Below are 22,116 nucleotides of genomic sequence, written 5' to 3'. Positions count from 1 at the left end.
TATTAGCTTAAAGGTTATACTCATGCCAATATTCATCTATGTAATAAATTTTTCGAGACATCAAACAAGAATCACAATTAGGAAGTAAATTAGTTACCATTTGACCTGTTAGCATCACCCAATTTGCCACTGACATGTTTAGGATTAGGATAATCTTAAGACCCCCTTTTTGCATGCCTAAATATGAATGCTTACAGAACTGTGGTAAACATGCAAGGTGCAAAATAGAGTGCATTTGCATGGTCTCGAAATGTGTTTGTTTAGCTTCTGGCTAAAACATAATTTGACTCAAACCCCCAGCAAGCTGCTGCTGACCTGATAGCTGTTAGGAGGATGACATTTTGGACAAGAAAGCCTTGTTTAAATTATAATGAAATTATAATTTCCTTAAGATCAACATTGTTTTAGACCAGAAACAAAAGCTTCTAAAGTGTCTCCTATTTCCATTCGTTTTAGGCTTTTTAATGGCATGACATAAGATAAAACATATTGATGAACCGTTAATGAAATGTTACTGAAATATAAAGGAGCTTATGCCTTATTTTAAGTCTAGTGCTAAGTTAGCCAGCTGCTGGCTTCTGCTTCCCTATTACTATGTCTGACTCATGGCAAGAATGTGAAATCTAATTCCCAAAATGCTCAATTTCTTTCACGTCTAAGATTTTTTATTTTTTTTATTCCTTGCTAGTTCCTTTTTCCTATGTTTTATCCAAAGGTAGACAGAAATCCCTCGTGTTGTTTCTTTTGAAGCACGGATAACAAAGGAGGGGCGAGAGTTAACTCCGTGGTGCAAAGAAACTCTTATATCTACTTGTGTAGGAGTATGTCTTTAGTACCAGATAACCAAAATTCTTTAGGACAGGATGGGAAGATTGAGCAATAGCTCGATAATGTTTCTTTCAATCAAACTGCATAGAAATGAAGAAAACAACACACACAGAACTGACCCAATGAACCTGAAATGAAAAGATAGGCTCTTTGAAGACAAAAAATAAGAGAGACAGAGCCAGGAGGGACCTTGGAATCCACAGCTAGTCACGTGCCCTGCAGATTAGCATAGCTAATGAAAGGGGCCTCTCTCAGCGTGTGTTTACACGACACTCACAGCTCCTACTTTAAAAAAGAGCTCTTTCTCTGCTCCTCAATCACATTCTGCTAGGAAACAACTCTCAGTCAATAAACACCATTATGCCAATAAAATTCCTGTGAAACACCACAGCTGATTTGCTCCTCCTTTTTTTGTTTCTTTAATAGCAATAAGCTGGAGAGTTGTGAATGTGTGTTTTTAGCCTCAGCTCTAACTCCATGATGGTTTATGGTTATGTAATCACCTATCCGAAATATATCCCCAGACTATAGTAGTCTTAATGGCTTTATACCTCTTTAAAGATAAACTTATTCCACAACTAATGCAGCGGTACTGTTTAAGTTTAAAACAGTAAGGGAGACGAAGCTAAAAAATAAACAAAAAAGGTAAAAAACTGAAAAGTCAAGGGACCACATGCACAGAGAAAGATTTCAATACTGTCACGGCGTGGTAGTTTATTTACATACTGTACCTTTCTTTTTTCTACTCTATAGTTAGCTTGCTGTCTCTCTTTCGTTTTGTATCCTCACTGTATTTCTGCGGTCTGCAGTCATGTGATCAGCTTGGTATTCAGTGTTAAAGCATTCTGCTATATCAACTGTCATGGAGGCTAAAATGAGCACCATGTAACCATAAAATGATCAGTTTAACTCTGGTCTCTATCGTCCCATAATTCCTTTTTTTTTTCTTTTTTTTTGTGTCCCGTTCGGATCTTTAGCCATCAGAATTGTTGTCTTAAGGCCAAGAAAGATGCCAAGCGGATTTATTTTACCAAGTGGATCATCATGGCCTTGCCATATTGGTCCATTTGATTGACCTTTATTATAATTATGAATTTATTTTATTTTCAGTTCCTACAAACGGGACAGACATGACTGGGGGATAGGACAGGGAGAAAGAATGAAAGAAAGAGAGGGAGAGAAAGAAAACCAAAGGGGAGAAGAGACGGTGAGAAGGGGGGGAAGAAAGAAAAAAAAAAAAAACAACAAAAAAAAAACCACCTGGGTCACCTGTATGGAGAAAAAAACAGAAGAGAAAGCAAACAACAAAGAGCAACATAATAAAAAAAACGGCACCATCACAATAAACTAGCTAGCAGTAAATATCAGTAGATACTAAGTAATAAACGATATTGTGCAGCACGCAAGATAGACAGTGCACAGTGTGCTTTGAGGCAGCAGCCAAGAAAGCTGTAGTCCGCGTCTGTGAATACCTGTGTGTACACCTGTGTGTATACCTGTGTGGATCAGCATGCTTGCATTCCAAAGGTTTCTCCATGTAACGATCTGCTAGGGAGTGTGGGGAGCCACAGCCCCGTCCCCCAGGGTATGAAGCAGGTATGGAGGAGATCAAAACTCCAGACATCCAGAGGCCCCCAGAACACAAGAGACCAAGGAAGACCAACAGAGGGGCAGCCGCGCCACTGTCTCAGTAAGAGCTGAGAAGAGTCCCAGATGAGGGCTCACTCAGCAGCCGCGGAGCAGAAGCCAGGGGGAGTTGCAGTGACGCGCCCGTGAGCTCCGCCGGCAGCCAGCTGTGCCTGAGTGACCGAGCCCCAGGCCGAGAGGCCGGGGGCACCCCACCTCCGAAGTGGCCCGAGCGAGCCCCAGGCTCCAGGCCCTGATAAGCGGCCGCCAAGGAGTGAGCCGGTGTGTACCCGGACGCCCACCCCCAGACACAAAGAACCACCCATAATTCCTGTTAATATTTTTGCTTTAAGCTCTCAATCGTTGGCATCTGGCACAAAAAAGAAAACAAAACCGTAATTAGTTGTAAAAAGTTGATTCACTAAACAAAACGATTGGCAGGCGGGTTTGTGCAGTATGGGGAGGTGCCCCTCCGTTACAGCCTAATTCAACAGAACAATGTTAGTGACCCTGCTCTGAATCCCGGTCGCGTTACGCCTTCACAATCTCAGTTTGGGCCTTGCCAGCCATGACATCACCAGCCTGCTATCCTCACACACAGAGAAGGATTGTGCATTTCACATGCAGCCCCTAACAAACCATACAAACACCCAAAACCCACCTCATTTCCTGTCACCTCTGTTTAACCCAACACAAAAGAGCTAAAAAAGGAACTTAAAAACAAGAACGGTCCACAGGACAGATTCTCAGCGTGCTTTTTAGGACAGACTGAGGACTGAGTGAAACTACACACATTAGACATCCACATGTAAACTCAGTAAAGCAGCTCTTTGACTACCTTAGTGTAGACTCTATTAAATGTTTTTGCAATCCTCGACGCTTCATTCATCATTTTATGATGCTCAGTGGAAACGTACACCATAACACTTTTATGGTTAGTGTCCCAAAACAAAGAAAGTTTGAGTTTGACTTAAACATACAATGTAAACATTTCTTAGCCTGACCGACTTCTTCTGAATGTATTAAGCTATATAACATCCAGGACAAGAAAAAAGCTCGAAAGGTAATTTCAAAGTGCCCAATAAAAAACGTTTCATGGTTTTAAAAATTAAAAATATATAAAAGTACAGCATGTAAGTGAATCACAATATGTACTATCCGTTTATTCTAATATGACACTGCTCTGTTGCTTGTATAGTTAAGAGCCAAGCTTTTTCTCTGAGGCGTCAGGAGCAGGTGTGTTTGAGGAGGCACACACAGAGGCATGGCGTGAGATCCACGCTTCAGCGATGCATGAAGCATGCACACATCATCACCCACAGTAGCACACATGCCGTTTGCCTGCTGTTTTTTACCAGAAAATGAGGTGCATGGCCCACCACCTTCTGACTCACCCCTGACAAAGTAGCAGAGGAATTTAGTGTCTGTTGCCATTGTTACGGGACTGTATCTTACGGGATAGCAATATCTCCTCCCAAATTCAATTATCACCTCAGGCTATTGGTTGCTAACACACCCCCATTGTTCTGTTCATGTTGTCTATGTGTGTGTGCGTGTGTGCTTCCATCAGACCTGAGTATGTTATTCTCATTTCCAATTTATTCTTATCTCTCAAGGCAGTGCACACAAATTCACGTAATTTACAGGCCAAAAACACCTTGCTGATATAGGATGAAGTTATGCCATCTTAAGAGAGAGAAGGAAAACGCCGCCATCTTGGCATAGAAAGCCATGGGTGATTGATCATGTGATTTAGAGATTTAATCCAATTTGAAGGCAGAGCACGCTGTGGTCTTAGGTAAAGTACATCATAAGACGTGACTCTGACCAAATCTTGTTGCGTCCGTGGAGTTATGGAGTTATCCCCGCTGCTTCCCTTTAGCTCTAACTTCTACATTATGTCGTCTACTGTTTCTAATATAACAAAATAGACGGTCCAAGTGAAAATGGGAAACAGATAACATATGTAAAAGTGAACATTTAAAGAGGCAAATGTAACCTAGACTATTTATCCAACAAGGTATGACGTTGATTACGACGAGTTCTTCAAGAAAGAGCACAGGGGTCTCTCATTAGCGGTCTCTGCTAAGTGCAGGTAGGACAATTTATTCTCAGGAATAGATGATGAGTGTATCCCACTGCTGCAAATACAAGGGTTTAATCCTTCACACACACACACACACACACACACACACACACACACACACACACACACACACACACACACACACACACACACACACAGGCCAAGTGCTTTTTGATCAATATTACACGTGAATTTGTGTGCAAATGCAGCTCTCTAACTTTCATCGTTATTTCTCTTCATCTGTAGATTTAGCTACGCTAACATCAAATGCGACACCAGCAAGCAGAGCAGCCAGATGAAGATGAACAAGACAAGCACAACTGAATGAGTCATAGGTGTTTCTATGTGTCACTGTGTCAAAGAGATTCATGCTGGGATAGCTAGTAAATGGCACAGCATACTGTAACTATGCTTACTGTATGTTTACCTGTTCCTCATGTTGCTCAATGTGGCATCTGCGCGCATGTGTGTTTGCTCTGCTGTTTGCCAGATGTGTCACAGTGTGAGTCAGGCCCCATGAGCGGCATTGTGCAGTTGTAATGTGAATCACTGCCACGGAATAAAAAATAAGCTCGGTGGTACACTGGGTGAGCTTTCGTTGAAACACATTTGACCGCTTTTGACCATGACCAGCCCTCGTTAATCTCCAGAGGCTGGCCATAGGTGGTTAGAGCTAACGAGCAAGGTGCTGTGAGCTATGCCCTGCCTCAGTCCCAACACGCACCTCTTCACTGAGTGAGATTAATTACCACACGATCCTGAGCCAATCCACACCCCTGCTGTTCTCTGAACTTCGAACATAAACACACGGAGACTGCACATGCACGTAAAAAGCACATTCAAGCACATAAAATGCAGTGCTGTGTATATAATTAATTAGAAGAGCTTCAAGGCAAACTAAAGCCGTTTGCTCATGATCGGTCAAGAGTAAAGGCCGTGGGTTGTTGAGGTCTGACTTCACACACATTCCACCAGCAGAGAAGCATTTTCCTGCAGTTGTTGATTGCTTTCAGCCAGGTCTCCCATGCCCAGGCCATTGTCAGCTGTCCAAGGATGACTGGCCACAGAGACGCCCTTATGCTTCTAGTCAATGCTGCCTTTGATGGAGAGCAGGGGCCAACGCTCTCCTCACCCATTTAGTGTACACACCCCACTGGGGCTGCTGGACCACAACTGACACGCAGGTAGACTAAAAACACTGGCAAATGCAAGCACACCACTTCCACAGAATGGTAAACAAACTGGGGTGTGCACACAAACATAGAACATTTTAAATATGGATGAATGTTGTGCCTTATATTTTGATGTGATATTTGACAAGTTTCATCTAAAGCACTTTTTACTCTGCACCATAGACTGGCAATCTGTCCAGGTTGTGGATGGATGGGTGGCTATTATATTATTCTGATTTGCTATTGCTCTAATTGCTACATTGCAAGAACAAGCTCAAATGTGCACAGTTTGTTCTGGCATCAGTGAAGATTCAGCGCAGTTCAGTGAACTCTGTAGGCGTTATGTTATATTTAACATATTCTTTCCTCATTGCAAACATGGGTTTTTTTTAGTTTATAATAGTAAATATGCATGCTGAAATGTAAAGCAATTATCAGTAACTCTTTCAAAACAGTACACTGTTAAATCTATTTTACAAATTAAAAAAAAGCAACAAATGGTGACTTAATGCCAATGAGGCATGTCATGTTTAATCTATATAAATGCATATCTGTATACAACAATGGAGAATTTGTAGCCAGGGGACAAGATATTTGATATATCATGTTTGGTTTCTATTTACAGTCTTCTTATAGTCCAAGTTTTACAAACCAGTTGCTGCATGGTTAGCTGCATGTGGTTAGCGAAGAGCCAAGGGCAGAATGAATTTGCCAAAGTGCAACTATTAACTGTACTCAAAAAAGAATTAAGGTTTTTCTTTCTTCTTTTTTTTCATTTTAATTAGCTTTTAAGAATTTTTTTCCGTTGATAAAAAAAAAAAGTGACTGGGGCACAGAGGAGAAGGTCTTGGCCCGGCTACCCCAGAGGCATAGTCAGCAGATTAGCTGATATGTTCCCAGGTTGCAAAAGATCTAAAACACAATAGGACACTAACCTGGTAACTGGCCGGCTTAAAAGGGACTTTTAACTGGAATAAGATCCCTCTAGTCCGCATGTAAGGAATTAATAAAGTTCTTCATATTATTATTATTATTATTATTATTATTGTATAATCAACACAAAAATATACAGTTATTATATACACATTGTAATTTACACATCAATTTCTCATGATGCCTGAGTCATGTAGCCAGGCAACAGCAATAGATTCTAGTCAAGTACCTGCTAAATTGTATCCTCTCATCAACTTAAGTGAATAAAAATATCCCCAAATGGTTATTGATTTGCTTAAATTGATTCTGATTTTTTTAGGCATGGAGCATAATATCCTTCATCTGCCAAACTGCAGTCTGATATTGACATCTGAAGTTAGAGGACATCCAAGTATATCTTAAAGTGTCAACACACTTGCCTAAAAGTGCGACAACTCAAACAAAACACTTTCTCCTCTAGGTAAAAGACTTTGAGAATTATGAGAGAGAGACAGTCATAGAAAATTTTCTCAAATTCAGGTTTTTTTCTCTGTTTCTCAGTGTGAAAAACAAAAGTGTGAAGGAAAACATGCAAGTTGGGACTCTATTACACAATCCAGGCATGTATAGTAATGATGGTTCAGTTCCAAATAAGCGAGGTGCTGCTTTTGTGCATGCTGGTTCACTGTCATGAACTATGGGGACAATTAATGGAAGTGAGGGATTGTTAATTCCACCTGTGCTCTCTTGACTGTGACAAGATAAAACGTCTGTCATGAAAAAGGTTTGCCACAGAAGCTTTCAGGGAAACTTTCAAACCGAGATAGAAAATGAGGACTTTGATTGGATCTGCACGCTTCAGCTGCCTGACAGACATGCAGCTGCTGTACAGGAGCGCAGCGTGCCCGATGAGGAATCAGCAGCCACTGCAGTAGAAACACATCACCATATGTTGCAATTCCACAAAAACTAAGGCAGCGCTGGAAAGGTAAAAAGGTAGCTTGCAGCGCGGGAAAAAAGACTATACATTTGCTATATTCCCATCCTATCTTGCTTTTGATCGTGACATGGGGTGTAGAGAGGCATTGCAGTCGTTTAAAAAGACTGTATATGTCTATTTTTTTCCCTTTAAAACAAAGCTCCTTGAGGAAAGGAAATGCTGGCCTGAGCGGTTTTCACCTGGAATGTGCATTTACGATTTGGTATCCATGACAGTCTGTCCTATTGTCTGGAGAAGCCATCGTAGTAGCAATGGAGCCTAAACGAGGCCAATAATGGTTCTCTGCTCGGTCCCCAGAGTCCTGCCTGTTTAAAAATCGATTCTCTGCTTGACTAAGGACAGGCTGGGAATAGAGAGAACTAAAAGAAATGGAGAGGAAAGTGGAAGAAATAAGGAAGCGGGGGTTGAGAAGAATTACAACAGACAAGAAAGATACCTCCAATGAAAAATCCAACTGTAAGTTGCATAATCAATTGTATTTGGATCAGAGCATCATAAATTATAACAAGCATGCTGTTGCGAAAAACATTTCAAAAAACATCTAGCCGTGGTTGTTTTCCAGCATGCTCGTGTGTTTATCCTGCTATTTAAAAGTAATATCAAACACTTTTTATTAGAAGAACATCTTTTATGTGTACGTATGCAAGGTCTTCACAGCTGCATAAACATACACTTCATCTCATCATCTCCGTATAGTCCAGTGCACGGTTCAGTATTTTAACTGAAGTATAACTGAAGTAAAATGTGCATATCTAGTCTAGAAACCTTATTTTGTTTTAAATCTGTCAAAGTATTTTGAAACGTTTCCAGTTTGTTCTCTATGGAAGCCCTTTTCCGCCACAAAAAAGTATCGAAAACAAGTATCCATAACTCAAAATTTTGAGTTATTTTCTTGAAATTTCGAGAAACAAAACCTGAAATTTCGAGTTACTTTTTTCAAAATTTCAAGTTAATAACTCAAAATTTTGAGTTAGCTCTGCCAATCAGTAATCTACCTGAATTAGGTCACTTTCTTGTTACCCGGAAGCATATGGCGCAGAGTAACGCGCTGTCAAAACCTGATCGCAACAAATTGGCACTTTCGCGAGTACGTTTGCTGATAGTAACGCCATGTGATTCAGCTAATAACACATGGATTTCATCATTTTTGAAAATACTCAGCAATCTGTGCATTCATGACTGGATGTAATACTGGTAGCTTGGCTGTAGCATTTGTACCTGAGGGCTTCAGCTTCCAGGTAACAAGGAAATGACGTCATTCACGTAGATTACTGAAATGGCAGCGCTAACTCAAAATTTCGAGTTACTTTTCTCAAAATTTGGAGTTAATAAGTCGAAATTTGGAGTTAATAAGTCGAAATTTTGAGAAAAAAAAGTTTAAATTTCGAGAAAATAACTCAAAATTTCGAGTTACGATCCTTTTTTTTGTGGCTTCCATAGTTCTCTGAATGGCATCTTGCCTTGATTTATATGCTTACTGGCCACTTTTTTAGATACACTGCTCATTAATGCAAAATCAGTCACATTGCAGGAACTCAAAGCAAAATTATAATAGAAACTGTTGATCAACTGAGGTTTTTTCCACACAAAATCTCAGAGGAATGGTTCCAGCAATTTATTGACGTGGGAAGTAACAAAGTACAGATGCTTCATTACTGATATCTGTACTTTGGACTTTTACTTGCTTTTACTGCACTTTAAAAAAATATCTGTACTTTCTATTCCTTATATTTTCAAAACAGGCTCATTACTTTTGGTTTAGGGCATTTGAAGGGTTATTATTTCACTTCACTGCGAGCCTTCAAACGTCAAACCAATTTGAGCCTAAACAGTAACACCTGAAAGGCAGTCCTGTTCATGTCTTAATCACCAGGGGATGACACATAACAACAGATGAAAGAGACAAAACTCTGTCTAAAAGTCAGGGTTTAAAGTGGGCCGATGTTTCAACTTATTTATTATTATTTTTATTCACAACATCGGACCGACTGCAGCTGTCCATAAGTTACGGTTACGGTACTTCAGCATTTAGCTAGCCCTACTGAAGAGGAGCAAACATAAAGTGAGTAACATTTTTTAAGTAAGTCATTTGCAACATTTCTATCAGCTCAAAAAACATCAGACGGCAGTGTGTTGCTAGCTTAAAGGTCCAGCTGCTATATTTCACAGGACGAGAAAAAAACTAGACTTAACTTCACTCCGCAATGGAGAAACAAAGACCAAGAAGGGAGGTCATATTTAAAGGTGAGGACTGCTCAGTGGTATTTGATAAACTGGAAAAGCTTACATGTAATTCCTCTTGCTTTAAAATCAGATATTGGGTCTGTACATGTGACATTTTTTTCATGTTGTGAAACTTGCTGCAAAACAACCTGTTGTAGACTAACTGTGCTATTTAAAGATTGCATGAAAAAGTCTGCAGGTTAGTGCAGGATAAACAGGGTAGTTTGCAGTACTGTGGTTATTCACAGTAAAGGACTGTGTGTGACCGGTGGACAGTGGCTGTGGTTTCATGGTCAGAGTTAGATTACATCAAGTATAGCAGGGATGAATTTGAAGTTAAGCTGATGTTGCTTAGCTTCATTCACTGAATTCCACCTTCATACTAACTTTATAGTGCCTAATATAAAGACAGCATAAACAATGTACTGTCTATCTGTATTGTGTAAATCCACAAAGAGCAGCAGGTCAGCTCATCCTAGCCTGTACACAAAGAAAGTCTACTGGAGAACACCCATTCAGAAGGTTTCAAGTGATAAGCTGCTTCCTCATCTCAACACAACCTTTAAAGAAATGTTTCCACTGATGTGAATGAATTCACGCTTTCAATTATTACAATATCAGCTATCAAAATGAAAATAACTGACTTTCCTCAGTCTAAATGGAACCAGATTGCACACCACAAAAACAAAAAAAGGAACTTACCAAGGTGTGAGTTACCAAAACTACTGGCAGTATGTCACAGTTGAACTTGTCTTGTTTCCTTGACTTTACAGCCTACAAAGAGCCTGAGGTACTGTCAGTTTTGACAGAGAAAGATATATGTGCAGCAGCATTAAGTGAACCAATGACAGCCATCTGGGTGTTGCAGTAAAATACCTGCAGCCAACCAGACCTAAATACACACACAAAGGAGGTATCACACTGACTAGGGATGGATCAATGGATGGTATATGTTTAATTGAACATGCGCTCCCATTGTTATCTCTTGCTGTACACACCATCACTCTACCTTGTATTACCCCAGCTGTTTTATGTGAGCAATGCCCCATAAGCACATCTCAGTGACCTTCACTCTCTCGTCTATAGAATCCCAACATACTCACCTGACTGTCTCCACCTGGCCACAGTGCACTATATGATGCAATGGGACTCTAAAATCAATGTTTTGGATGCTAGACAATATTCAGCTAAACCAAAGTGGACATTGCACTCCTGTATACTTTTTGTTCTTTGTCTGAATGCACACATCCGGCATCCTTTTCTTTTTTCAAGAAAATAAGAGATTAATTACCATTATTTTATGCAAATGGTGCAGTGTTTTCAGATATAGTGATCCACATATCTAATAAAGCATGGAAATGTTTAGATCTGGCTTTTAAAAAAAAAAATCTGTTCAGGCTACTGGAAATTCAAGGTTGCCGTTAAAATTTAATATCTAGTATGTGCTCTCTCTAGTGATTCCTGAAGAGTATTTAAAATCCATGTTACAACCACACACACACACACACACACACACACACACACACACACACACACACACACACACACACACACACACACACACACACAGAGTTAGTAGCATTGATTGTTCTCTGACCACAGCTGTATCCATTCTATAGTGCTGTGCCTCTCTCCAAGAGGGGAAAGGGCCCTGTGGGGAGCACTCCGCTTATCTCAGATGGAATCTTATTACATGATTTATGTGAACTGAAACAGAAATTTAAGACAGGGTATTCTTATATGTGTGTTGGTACATGTGTCTATCCCTGCTGTGGGGTTATCTAGGTTTTGTCCAAGGAATAATGAATGGACTTTGTTGATTGCAGCTCCAGCCTGTAACTAGTCACAGCTCTTCACAATCCATGTGTTCAACATCTTTTGAGTGGCATATTGTATTTTGGGTGCATAATGCTGCCATATTACCATCACATGATAGCAAAGCATTAAAAACTGAGCCAGAAATGAGAAAGCATACCGGGAGAGCTGGGGTGAAAGTCCAGTCAGCTCTCTTTCTTTTATTTCCTTTTTTTTTTTGACACCCTGCAAGGCCCGGGCAGGCTGATCTGCACTGGTGTGTGGATGGAGGGAGAAAAGAGGGATGGGAGGAGGAGAGGCAGCAGGAGAAAGGGAGGGAGAGAGGGATGCATGGCAGGGGCTGCAGAACTAGGAGAAGTGCCAGATCACTGCTGGAGCCAAGAACAGGACTGACTCGGCCTGTGTGTGTGTGTGTCTCTATGTGTGTGCAGACACACACACACAAGCATATCCAGGATGAACAGACACATAGATGTCATTGACCTTCGACAAAACACACTGCAATGTCAGCTCCAACAAACACTAGTGGCTCTTCACTAAAACAACCCAGCTTTCTTTGTTTGTGTTTGTTTATTATGAGTTCTCTACATCCCAAAGTTTTAATCTTTGCTCATCATCTGACAAGGAAGCTGTTTGTTGCGCTAAGTTGCTGCCCCGTGTGTGCGTCTGTGTAAACTCAACTGGAAGACTGTTTTAAAGACCCTGGTGCCCACTCATTACTGACCAACAGCACTAATGGCCAGCATCCGGTGCACAATGTGAGCCCACATCAGAGACGGCTGCTCAGAACAGTGCAATATTTATGGCAGTCCCCACTCCCTGGGGTCTCATTGCACCATAACACAGACCATTGCAGCTGACAAAACAACGGGGCAGAGCGTTTCAGCTTTAGGAAACAGTAGAAACACCTCGAGTTCTCTTTTCCTGTCTCGGCGTCTTTCTCTGTCTCCCCCATGCCAATTCTTGCATGACCTTGTCTGTTTTTGTCTTCCCATCTTTATAGCTCAGAGCTAGGGCCATCAGAGTGGATTTGAGAGGCAAGATGACAAGCCAAGCAGCAGAAAATTGACATAAAGTCACTCCTTCTCTCCCCCCCCCCACTGTCTATTTTTTGTGGGCCAGTCCACCGAGAGATCGCAGCTTACAATTACACTGTTGTGAGCAAATCTGATCTTGAACATTCGAACCACTTTCTTACAAGTATCTGCCAGCTCTGAGACTTCCAACATCCGTGTCTCTAAGGAGCGCTACAACTGTGATTCACTTTCCACACAAATTCTACAAAAGCAAAATGATTAAATTACACCTTTAAATACAATTTCATCAGACATCAAGACAAGTCAATTTGCCAGGCTTAATCTTGTGCGCGCCACTCTGTGTGAGCATTTCTCTGTTTTACATCCCTGCACTCCTTTCATTTATGTGCCCTGTATGAGCACACGTGTTGGAAGCGTTCACATTGCATATCTTACATGTTCACCCATGGGACACTGGTGAGATTTGCCCAGGACCAATGCAAAGTGACAGCTGAGAGATTGATTCCATTACAGGCGGTGTGGTCAACCCTCTGTATTTTATGGCAGGGCCAAAGGCAGCGTGCAAACAGTAAAAGAGAAACCTAATACGTTTAAAGTCAGGAATAGGATTTATTCAAGCATGTTCTCGTGACAGACATAATCATAAGGGAAATAATTAACAATGTCCAGACCGAGTTTCTTTTTTTATTGATGGAGACTGAGAGGGCAACACGTCCTTTTAGATCATATGATGAAAAAGATCATTTGTCGTTTTGCAAAATGATCCATATGAATGTTGTCTAATCTCTTCTATCGAGTCTTATTTTGGCTTCTGAGATGAAGTGTTTTTAGGTTTAGGGAAACTCAAACAGCTGGTTAAGTCTGAAACCAGATTGTGCTCATGGTTTAAAATCAAACCTTGGTTTTGCTCAAAGAGAGTGTTAAGAAAAAATAAAGGGTGAATGATTGCAATATAACATCTTCCCTAAAAGGTTTTGCACCACTATAACAAAGTCTAAATCCTTCAAACATTTGCATAGCCCCAATTCTTCCTCTTCTTTTTACAGAAACAACTAGTTTTACAGTTTTCTTAAATCCCTTAGACTTCTTCCTTAAATCCTAACATTTCCATCAAATATATGATTATAAAAGTAAAAACTGAAGCTAAAGCTAACATTTAAATAATAGTTTAAACATTCTGATAATCTGCCTTCATTCAGCTGATCAGATTTGATTGACAGCGTCCTGGAACACAATCTCACTCCAATTATTGCATTTTAATTAAAATGTTAGAAATCCTGATTGGCTCCATTATGGTCCAGCTCCCATCAGAAGAGAGAAAAAAGCCTAATCCAAAACACAATAAAGACTTTTTAAATGAAATAATAAAACTCTTTAAACTTCTATCTGGCAACAAATGTGCACTGATGTAGTCATAATATGTTTGGGGGTTAAGAGCTAAAATAAACTCCCCTGTAAATCTTCTTATGAAAATAGTCTTAAATAATTCATTTTTGGTGTTAAACCCTCCTGAAAGATCCAACCTTCAGGCACAATTAAAACCATCTACCTGTGCTAAGTTAGGGCTGTCTCAAGCCACAAAAACGCAGCTGACCCATCAGGGCATGAAGACTGGACCTTTCTGGGTGTCCTGTAGGGTCTGGCACTGGAACATTGGCAGGACTGGATCAACCCTTTGGACCCTGTAGATTACGGGGAGGGGCCTGCATGGATCAGGCTTTTTCAGGTGTATCTTGTAGGTGCTCTACGGGATTTTAGTTTGTAAGCTAAATGAACTACTTGGTCTCTTTTTTTGTGTTACTCATGTGCTAAGGGCAACACCAGAGCACTACATTGTAATGAGACGATCACTGATCACTTCACCTGCCAGTGGTTTTAATTTTGTGGCTGATTTATGTAGATATTTAATCGGCTTTCAAACTTGCATTCCAGCCTTCGAGCTTAAAGAGTATGGTTCTTTAGCAATTGAAAGCAAGTCTGTGTACCTCTCTTTAACTTTTATATATCCAAACCCCCACATCGCCACCCCTCAGTGACTGCTCTCTGCACATCAAGCCTCCAGATAATGCAGATTTTTTCCCCGTTTCCTTAAATAACTACCTGCCTTCCTCATTTTTTCTACCCCGTGTTCATCTCCTTCTCTGGTCGATTTAGAAGTACAGGCCATTTTCCATTAGTCTTCTCAATAAATGTCTAAACATAAAGGCATTTTTATCTGGTGAGCAAAGTGACTTGAAGGTACAAAATCGACACCACTTTAATCTAAATACTGTAAGAGCTGGCAGCTTATGCTTCCGAGTGACTGAATTTAAGAGCCAAGCTCTTGAAAGCAACCTTGACAGGCCTAACTTTGTTTACATTGACAGCTTTCAAAGTACAGTGAAAGTAAGAAGTTAAGTTTTCTAAAAATGTGTTCCTGAAAGAAACTTGAGGCAGACAGACCAAAGTTACAGTATGAAGGAAAGATGAGGGAATCAGTGAAGTGGGATCTGTGCCAAGTGCTGTGAGAGCGATAATGTTAGAGGTTATCAGAGAGGTGGTATCAGTACAGATGTTTAAGCATCCACTGTCAAGGATCCTGCAGTGAGCTGTATTACTGTCTTTCTGTTCTCTGATGTGAATGTTAAATTTTGCTTTTTCAGAGAAAGTAAAGAAAAAAGAATACTAATTTCAAAAACACACAATAACTTTATAATGAGGTCCATGATTAAGGGTGTAATTCCCCTACAATTAAATGAAATTTCAGTTTTTTATTTGATTATCTTCACTTGCAAATACATACTGGTAGTAGAATTAGGAGGTAACAGTTCAAATGAGTTTTTGCATAAAAGCAAACAATATTTCCCAGCCTACACAACCGTACTTTCAGGACTGCTGGAGTGGCTAAACTTCCTAATCTGATTGTATAATCATTGTTTTGCTGTCGACTAAGGACTTTTACTATTCACCTGTATAAAAATGTGATAAGGACTTTTCTTCATTTCCTATTTATAAAAAACAAAATCAACAAAATTATTATTTTTTTTCTTTTGTTCTCGTAAAATACCTCAATTGCTGCACCGTCATTCTTGTTTATCTACCATTAAGGATTAGTACCAACTAAAAGCACCACATATATTTAAACTGCAATGATAATAAGGAAGGGTAAATGTGCTATGGTCCTCTTAAACAAAACAAGTAAATGGAATAAATAAAAAGCATTTTTAACAATTTTAACCTCAAATTTGATACATGCCTACTGAAAATCTTCATGAACTGGCACTGAAAATGCAACATGGATCAAATCTATTCATTTTTAAATAACCTTTACCCTTTTTTGCTTTCATAAGATTGTCCTGGGTAAAGAGGCGGCACCAGCTCAGCATTTGTTATGGTGGGAGAAACTGAAGCAACTGGAAAAAAATGGTATAATTACAAGAAAGGGCGTAAATGACTGACTGATAGAAAAACATTTGGCATTCTTAAAAACTGAGTACAACACTGCAGTTGCCCAGTTCGGCCATAGAACTAAAGATACTTGAATACCATGCTGTATTGTCTAGATGCATCAGTTTGGCCTCGTCATCCTTCACCACGCCCAAGTCGATATGAATGATAAATGAATTAATGCCATCTTGACTATTGTCATCTTACTGATATTTGATCTGGGAGTGCATTTTACAATGAAAATATATCAGAGGCAAAAATGTATATTCTAATGTGTCATAAATACTGTCAATATCTGTGATATTGTATCACATTATGTTTTATAGCATTTTCAAACCCCAGCCTCATTTTCTCCCTCCTTTTTCAAACACTTCATACACAATAACAGTGGATCATTTATAATAATATCACATAAATATATAAATTACTGCTCTTAAACTCCTCATGGGATTTGACATTACCAGTTAGACCTATGAGCAGGAATGTCATGAGTTCAAGCTGGAAGGTCTTCAAACCGGCATCTAAATGCCATTGTCCTAATTTGTGAGATGAAAACGTGATTTATTGTCCATGTATGGTTCCTTTGAAGGCTAGTTAATCAAGCAGTATTCTCTCTGAGATGTTTATTGTTCCTTTATTGTCAATCAATGTGACAGGAAGAAGATGGCTCTTTAAAACATGACCCTTCCCCCAGATATCAATTCCAATAGTCCAGTGACTAAAACAGCATGCAAGTACATGCGTGCATGTGCATGTGCGCACACTCCAGTGAGTGAATTAATGAATTGGCTCGCAACCTTTACTCAACCTTTTCTGCAGCAGGGACACAAATCACTGACCTGTCCTTTCTGCTGTGATGTGGCGATCTGAACGATTTCATCAGATAACAGACAGGCTAAAAGCTAAAAGCTTCCCTGACACCACTCTGTACGCTACATCTATGTGTTATTATGCTGTGATTTTGTGTGTGTAAGGATATAATTGAGCATTTTGAACCTTAGAGCCAATATGCCTCAAATGAATCCTCAGCTTCCACAACAAAATGATTATTCCTAAACAAACCGTGTTTAATCGACTGCGTGCCTCTGCGGCTCTCTCCATCTGGAGGATGCTGTGTGACAGCTTCCCTTAAATTACAAATATCAATCTGCCACAGTGGGAGCTCAGCTGCCAGTGGCCTCATGGGGGTCCACATCAAAGCAACCAGCCTTCAAAACAAAGCCATCAAAATGCTGCGCTCGCTAGACGCTTTGTTCTGAATCAACCATGTTCATCACCTGATCACAACTGTGGTAAATTGACCGAATATTTTGTGATAAAGAAACCTTCCAAAAAAAGAAAACCACAAAGAAAAAGAAAAAGAGCTAAACTGAGCTGCCTTCACCCAGGATGCTGACCTGAAGTTGGCCCAGTGTGTGGTTCTAGGTCAGCTCTGTGTGGCTCCACTGCTCATTCTTCCCCTACGGCAGGGACCGACAGACGCTAGCACCAAGGGCTCCCAATCTGCCGTGTGATCAGTGGGACTCTCCCTAAGCGTGTTCCCCCTCCTCATGACCGGCTGTCTGCCCCCGGCAACACTACCACTTACACTCCATCCACCCGCTTATTGATAAACTTCACTGCAGGATCGCCTTTGCTCCTAGGGAAAGCAATGGAACTGCAGGGTGGCCTAATTCAATCAGCGTTAGGGGAAAGCACACACGCCATTCATCACCAACGAAAGACCACTTCAGGAAGTCTGTACTAGCGATTCCCTCCATACCAGATGACCATTAACACGCAAACAAATTAGCTTGCTGTGGTCCCACTGGGCACTGATCAGCATGTCTTTCTTGAACTTGGTAGGGGTTATCAAGATTGTTATCACATAATGACATTTTGATACACTGATGTGAATATTATTAGTAATCACAGATAAACAGTACAGTCAATCATTCAGTGCACACTAGATGTCACAACACCCCCATCCCCACCAGAGATAATCGGATTTCCACTTGGGCTGTATATCAGCGCCACAACTGTGTTTATAACACATTTTAGCACCAAAGGTGTCGTAAGAGACTTTGTGTGCTTAGCTCTGTGGAATCCAAAAAGAAAATAAAGCAGGAGAAATGCTGTTTTTCCCCCAAGAACACAATCATCTGTCTTATAAAGAAAGTACTTCATTTTTGGAAAAACTGATAAAACTGGCTTAAAAATAAAAGTTTTATTTGAAAGCATATTTTGTGTGTGTATGTGTTGCAAACATGAAAAGACTGAGAAGAGATTATTTCTTTGAAACTGACATTTTACAGTTACAGCACCATAGTGAGGCATAATTGCTCTTTGTGCCTGCTTTTAGTGTTGGGCTTATTTCTGGTGTCAATAGCTGTTATTTTCATTTAAAAAAAAGAAAGAAAAACAATTGTTCACATGGCCAAGAGAAGCCCCACTTTATGGTGATCAGCTAATGGATTTTAACACCACTCAACAGACACGATGATGCCATTTAAAGCAAAGGCTGTGATCCTGTCCCAATCTATGATAGATAGATAGATAGATAGATAGATAGATAGATAGATAGATAGATAGATAGATAGATAGATAGATAGATAGATAGATAGATAGATAGATAGATAGATAGATAGATAGATAGATAGATAGATAGATAGATAGATAGATAGATAGATGCAACATGTGTGTGTGTGACTCACTAGCTGTCCAAGTATTTAGCACACAAAATGTGACACAAGCCGAGGAGAGTTAGCCTACAGCAGCAACCGAACATTTCTGCCCAGAGTTGAACAAAGGAGCTGTCTGTTTCAGCACCACGGACAGTTCCTGTCATCTCTCCTATGACGAGGTGCTGCTGGCAAGAGCGACGGCCTGCCATTTTTATCTGCTGCACCGTGAAACATCAGACAGAAGTGACTTTACGAATTTATTAGCAAGGCCCCGTGCTCACACAAACTACACTGAAAATTCAGCGTGACGCGGAGACGGTTCAGTTTCACGACTTTTTTCGTTAACAGCGTGAATTGGAGATGAGGCTCACCTCAGTCCCACGGATGATGTCGTCCCGGCCAACATCAATAGATAAAGGTTATCTGAAAAACTTCAAAAGTCAAAAAATTCTGCTCTGATTAACGATATATGACTCCGGCTTGGTGTCACCTCAAACTGCAGCCTGGCGACGAACCAGGCAGCACTGGTTGTTTGACAGCTAGACAAAGACTTTGGGGCTTAATACCAGCGTGTGCGTATTCAATTGAAGAACACGGTTGCAATGAGTCCAAGAGCCACTGACCACCCACAGTCTCTCCTCATATCTGCCTGTAGTGAGGTTTAAAACACACACACATACGCAAAGAGCATGGCAAACAATAAATAAGACTGGCGATTCTTGATGTTTCCACTAGCGCTTAAATTGTTCAGACATTTATAATCCAGGCGCACTTCCAGAAATAGGATCATCATCTATCACTCATGTCCCTGCGTCATGCGTCGGTATTTGTACGTTTCCACCCAATGGGCCGCGCTGTTCGTCCCTCATGGGTAACTCGTACAGTAGGTCAAAATGGCAAGGAACCCAATCCGATTAAGCTGTCATTTCAATACGGTTACATTTGCGTAATGACGCGGATAAGCTTTGCTCGGGCAGTAAAATAATGACAGCATGTGCGCGAGCTTTGGCATTCAAATATGTCTCCAATTTAAGCTTTACAGCCTAAGTACAGTGACGCACTCTCTCTCACACATACACAGTCATTTCAAACTATCACTGAGAGTGTGTGGGTGTGCACGTGACACACGAGAGAGAGAGAGAGAGAGAGAGAGAGAGAGAGAGAGAGAGAGAGAGAGCATAATAAGTTTTGTGTTTTTTTGAGGCTCTCTTTTGTGGCTAAATCATTGCCTCGGTACAACCAGCAGCCCATATCCCTCCGTATAAAGACAGGATTGTGCATATAATAAGGCTTACTGGTAGACTGCCTTCAGGAAAAGCTGCTGCTTCGTTTACACCTTTATCTAAATCCTCTCCTTTGTGAGCTCCAGTGAGCCCGGCGGCCCGATGTATGAGACTGCACTGCAGAGGGTTTCTCCGGAATCTCCATGATTGAGCTCATGAGCAAACATATCGTGAGCCAAATACACAAAACAGGAACACTCATTCCCAAAAAAAGAAAAAACTAAACAAAAAAGGCAGGCACTGAGGTTGCCTCTCACATTGCGACGCATATCTTTAGTTTAATTATTTATCTTTTGGCTTCCTGAATGTTTGAAGCCCTTTGTAATCTATATTCGAAGTCAATTACATCGTTTCCACAGTATGTGTTGAACTTCTCCCCTTAAAAGCTTTTGACTGACTCAGAGCTTTATAAAACTGATTTATATTAGCCTTTCTCCACCGGGTATTTTTTCTAGATTAACTACTGCAACTGTCCGACAGAACCACAGACCAGGGGCGATCAATCTGTGGTTGTAATATTAGAAGAGTCGGTTAAAATGAGGTCTGCGAACTTTATCAGATGGTCAGAAAAACCGTGTTATGTCGAAAAGCCAAAAAAAAGAAAAAAGAAAATTGGCCTACCTTCAACTCGATTCCAAAAATGGTACGATGCCGTTTGTCAGTCAGTGAGGAAGGCTTTGGACATCACAACTCCAGGTCAATGGAGAAAACAGGTTTCCATATAGTGTGTGCAAGCTCGTGATAGTCTGTGTTTCGGCGAGGTCACCCATTCAGCCGATCGTCCGGTTTAAATCCAAACAGAAGAATGGAGATTTTTGTCTCTGTCCTTTGGGGGAGAAGTGCGCCAAGTGCTCTCCTACGCAGATGTGACTTTGCGCGCTTGAAATAAAACGGATGATGGGTAGAAGAAGAAGAAAAAAATACGATTTTACTACAGCAAATAAAACATAACATCAAAACGAGTTGGGGCTAAGCTGTCAAACGACTAACCCCTCCGAAAAAAATATCTGACAGCTGACTTTTACGCAAATAGTGTTCGGTTAGCCTGCTAATCCTCTCCTGGGTGCTTGACCATCCTAGGCTCGCTGATTGGTGCGATCCCCACTCAGCCGCGGCGCGGTGGAGATGTGGAAAAGAAATGTATGGATATAATGGCCAGATCCGATGGGGGGGTTTCCTCCACAGCTCCTCTGTAGTTGCAATGCACACGACGAGAGGAATCGCTCCCTGGTCCTAGTGCACCACACACCGTCCCTGCTGTCTCCAACACATGCTGCACCTGCACTCTGGCACCATCATCGCAACTGAACGGCAAAATAGACGAGGGGATGGCGCGGGAGAGAAATTCCAGCAGACATCGATAACTCAATTCAAAGCGCCAAAGAAGAAGTGCAAAAAAATCCGCTCTTCACTTGTTGGAAGAGAGGAAAAGGTGGACAGGGTTAAGAAAGGGAAATACGGGGGTGGGAGGTGCGGAAAAGGAGAGATCAACAGGGAAGAGAGAAGGGACTTATAACTGCATGCTTCAGCCTCACGCTGGAGAGGAGCTTGAAATAAAGTGCGAGTTCAAAGTATTATGTTGTCCGTTCAAATGGAAATATGAATTATAAACAGCCTACTGTTTAATCTTGTTATTACTTTGTTTTGCGGCTGCGATTAAAAGGAGTTATCCGGACACCTGTCGAATTTGAAACACCGACATCACAATCTCAGAGACATCAGGGAGCTTCTAGGCTACACGCTGCCTTCTTTTATAACATCCTTATTTACAACAGTTTGAAGTCTGACTGAAATTAGAAAATATTGACCTCTTTATGTTAGTGAGCAGCTCTATTTTCTATATCTTTATTATCTCCCCGGTTTCTGTTAAAAACCAAAAGGTAGGTGGAGGCTGAAGAAATACAGTTTGTTGGTTTTGCAGTAAAGTACCATCTTCAGCTTTTACATTCATGTTTTTTCTGATGGACTTGTTTTCAGAAACCTGTGAAATCTACATGAGGCAATAATGTTGTCATTGCGTCATGCAGTTCTAAGCAAAGACACAC

General features: G+C 40.7%; 1 protein-coding gene across 5 annotated transcripts in view; it reads right to left on the bottom strand.

The window, feature by feature from the left end:
* il1rapl1a (interleukin 1 receptor accessory protein-like 1a) overlaps nucleotides 1–21,500 on the bottom strand; it is a 166,326-nt gene extending 144,826 nt beyond the window's left edge. For 4 of the 5 annotated variants that reach the window (XM_026145483.1, XM_026145486.1, XM_026145485.1 and 1 more), the window contains exon 1: nucleotides 20,693–21,500. The gene's annotated coding sequence lies outside the window, so the exon portion shown is untranslated. Of the gene's footprint in view, nucleotides 1–19,159; nucleotides 19,868–20,692 lie in introns of those variants that run through there. The other variant, XM_026145484.1, reaches the window with a different exon arrangement.
* Nucleotides 21,501–22,116: the final 616 nt, after the last annotated feature.

This window comes from Astatotilapia calliptera, chromosome 16 (assembly GCF_900246225.1).
Source record: "Astatotilapia calliptera chromosome 16, fAstCal1.2, whole genome shotgun sequence".
NCBI lineage: Eukaryota > Metazoa > Chordata > Actinopteri > Cichliformes > Cichlidae > Astatotilapia > Astatotilapia calliptera.
Note: the sequence above shows the minus strand (reverse complement) of the source record. Positions and strands in the feature narration are given on the sequence as shown.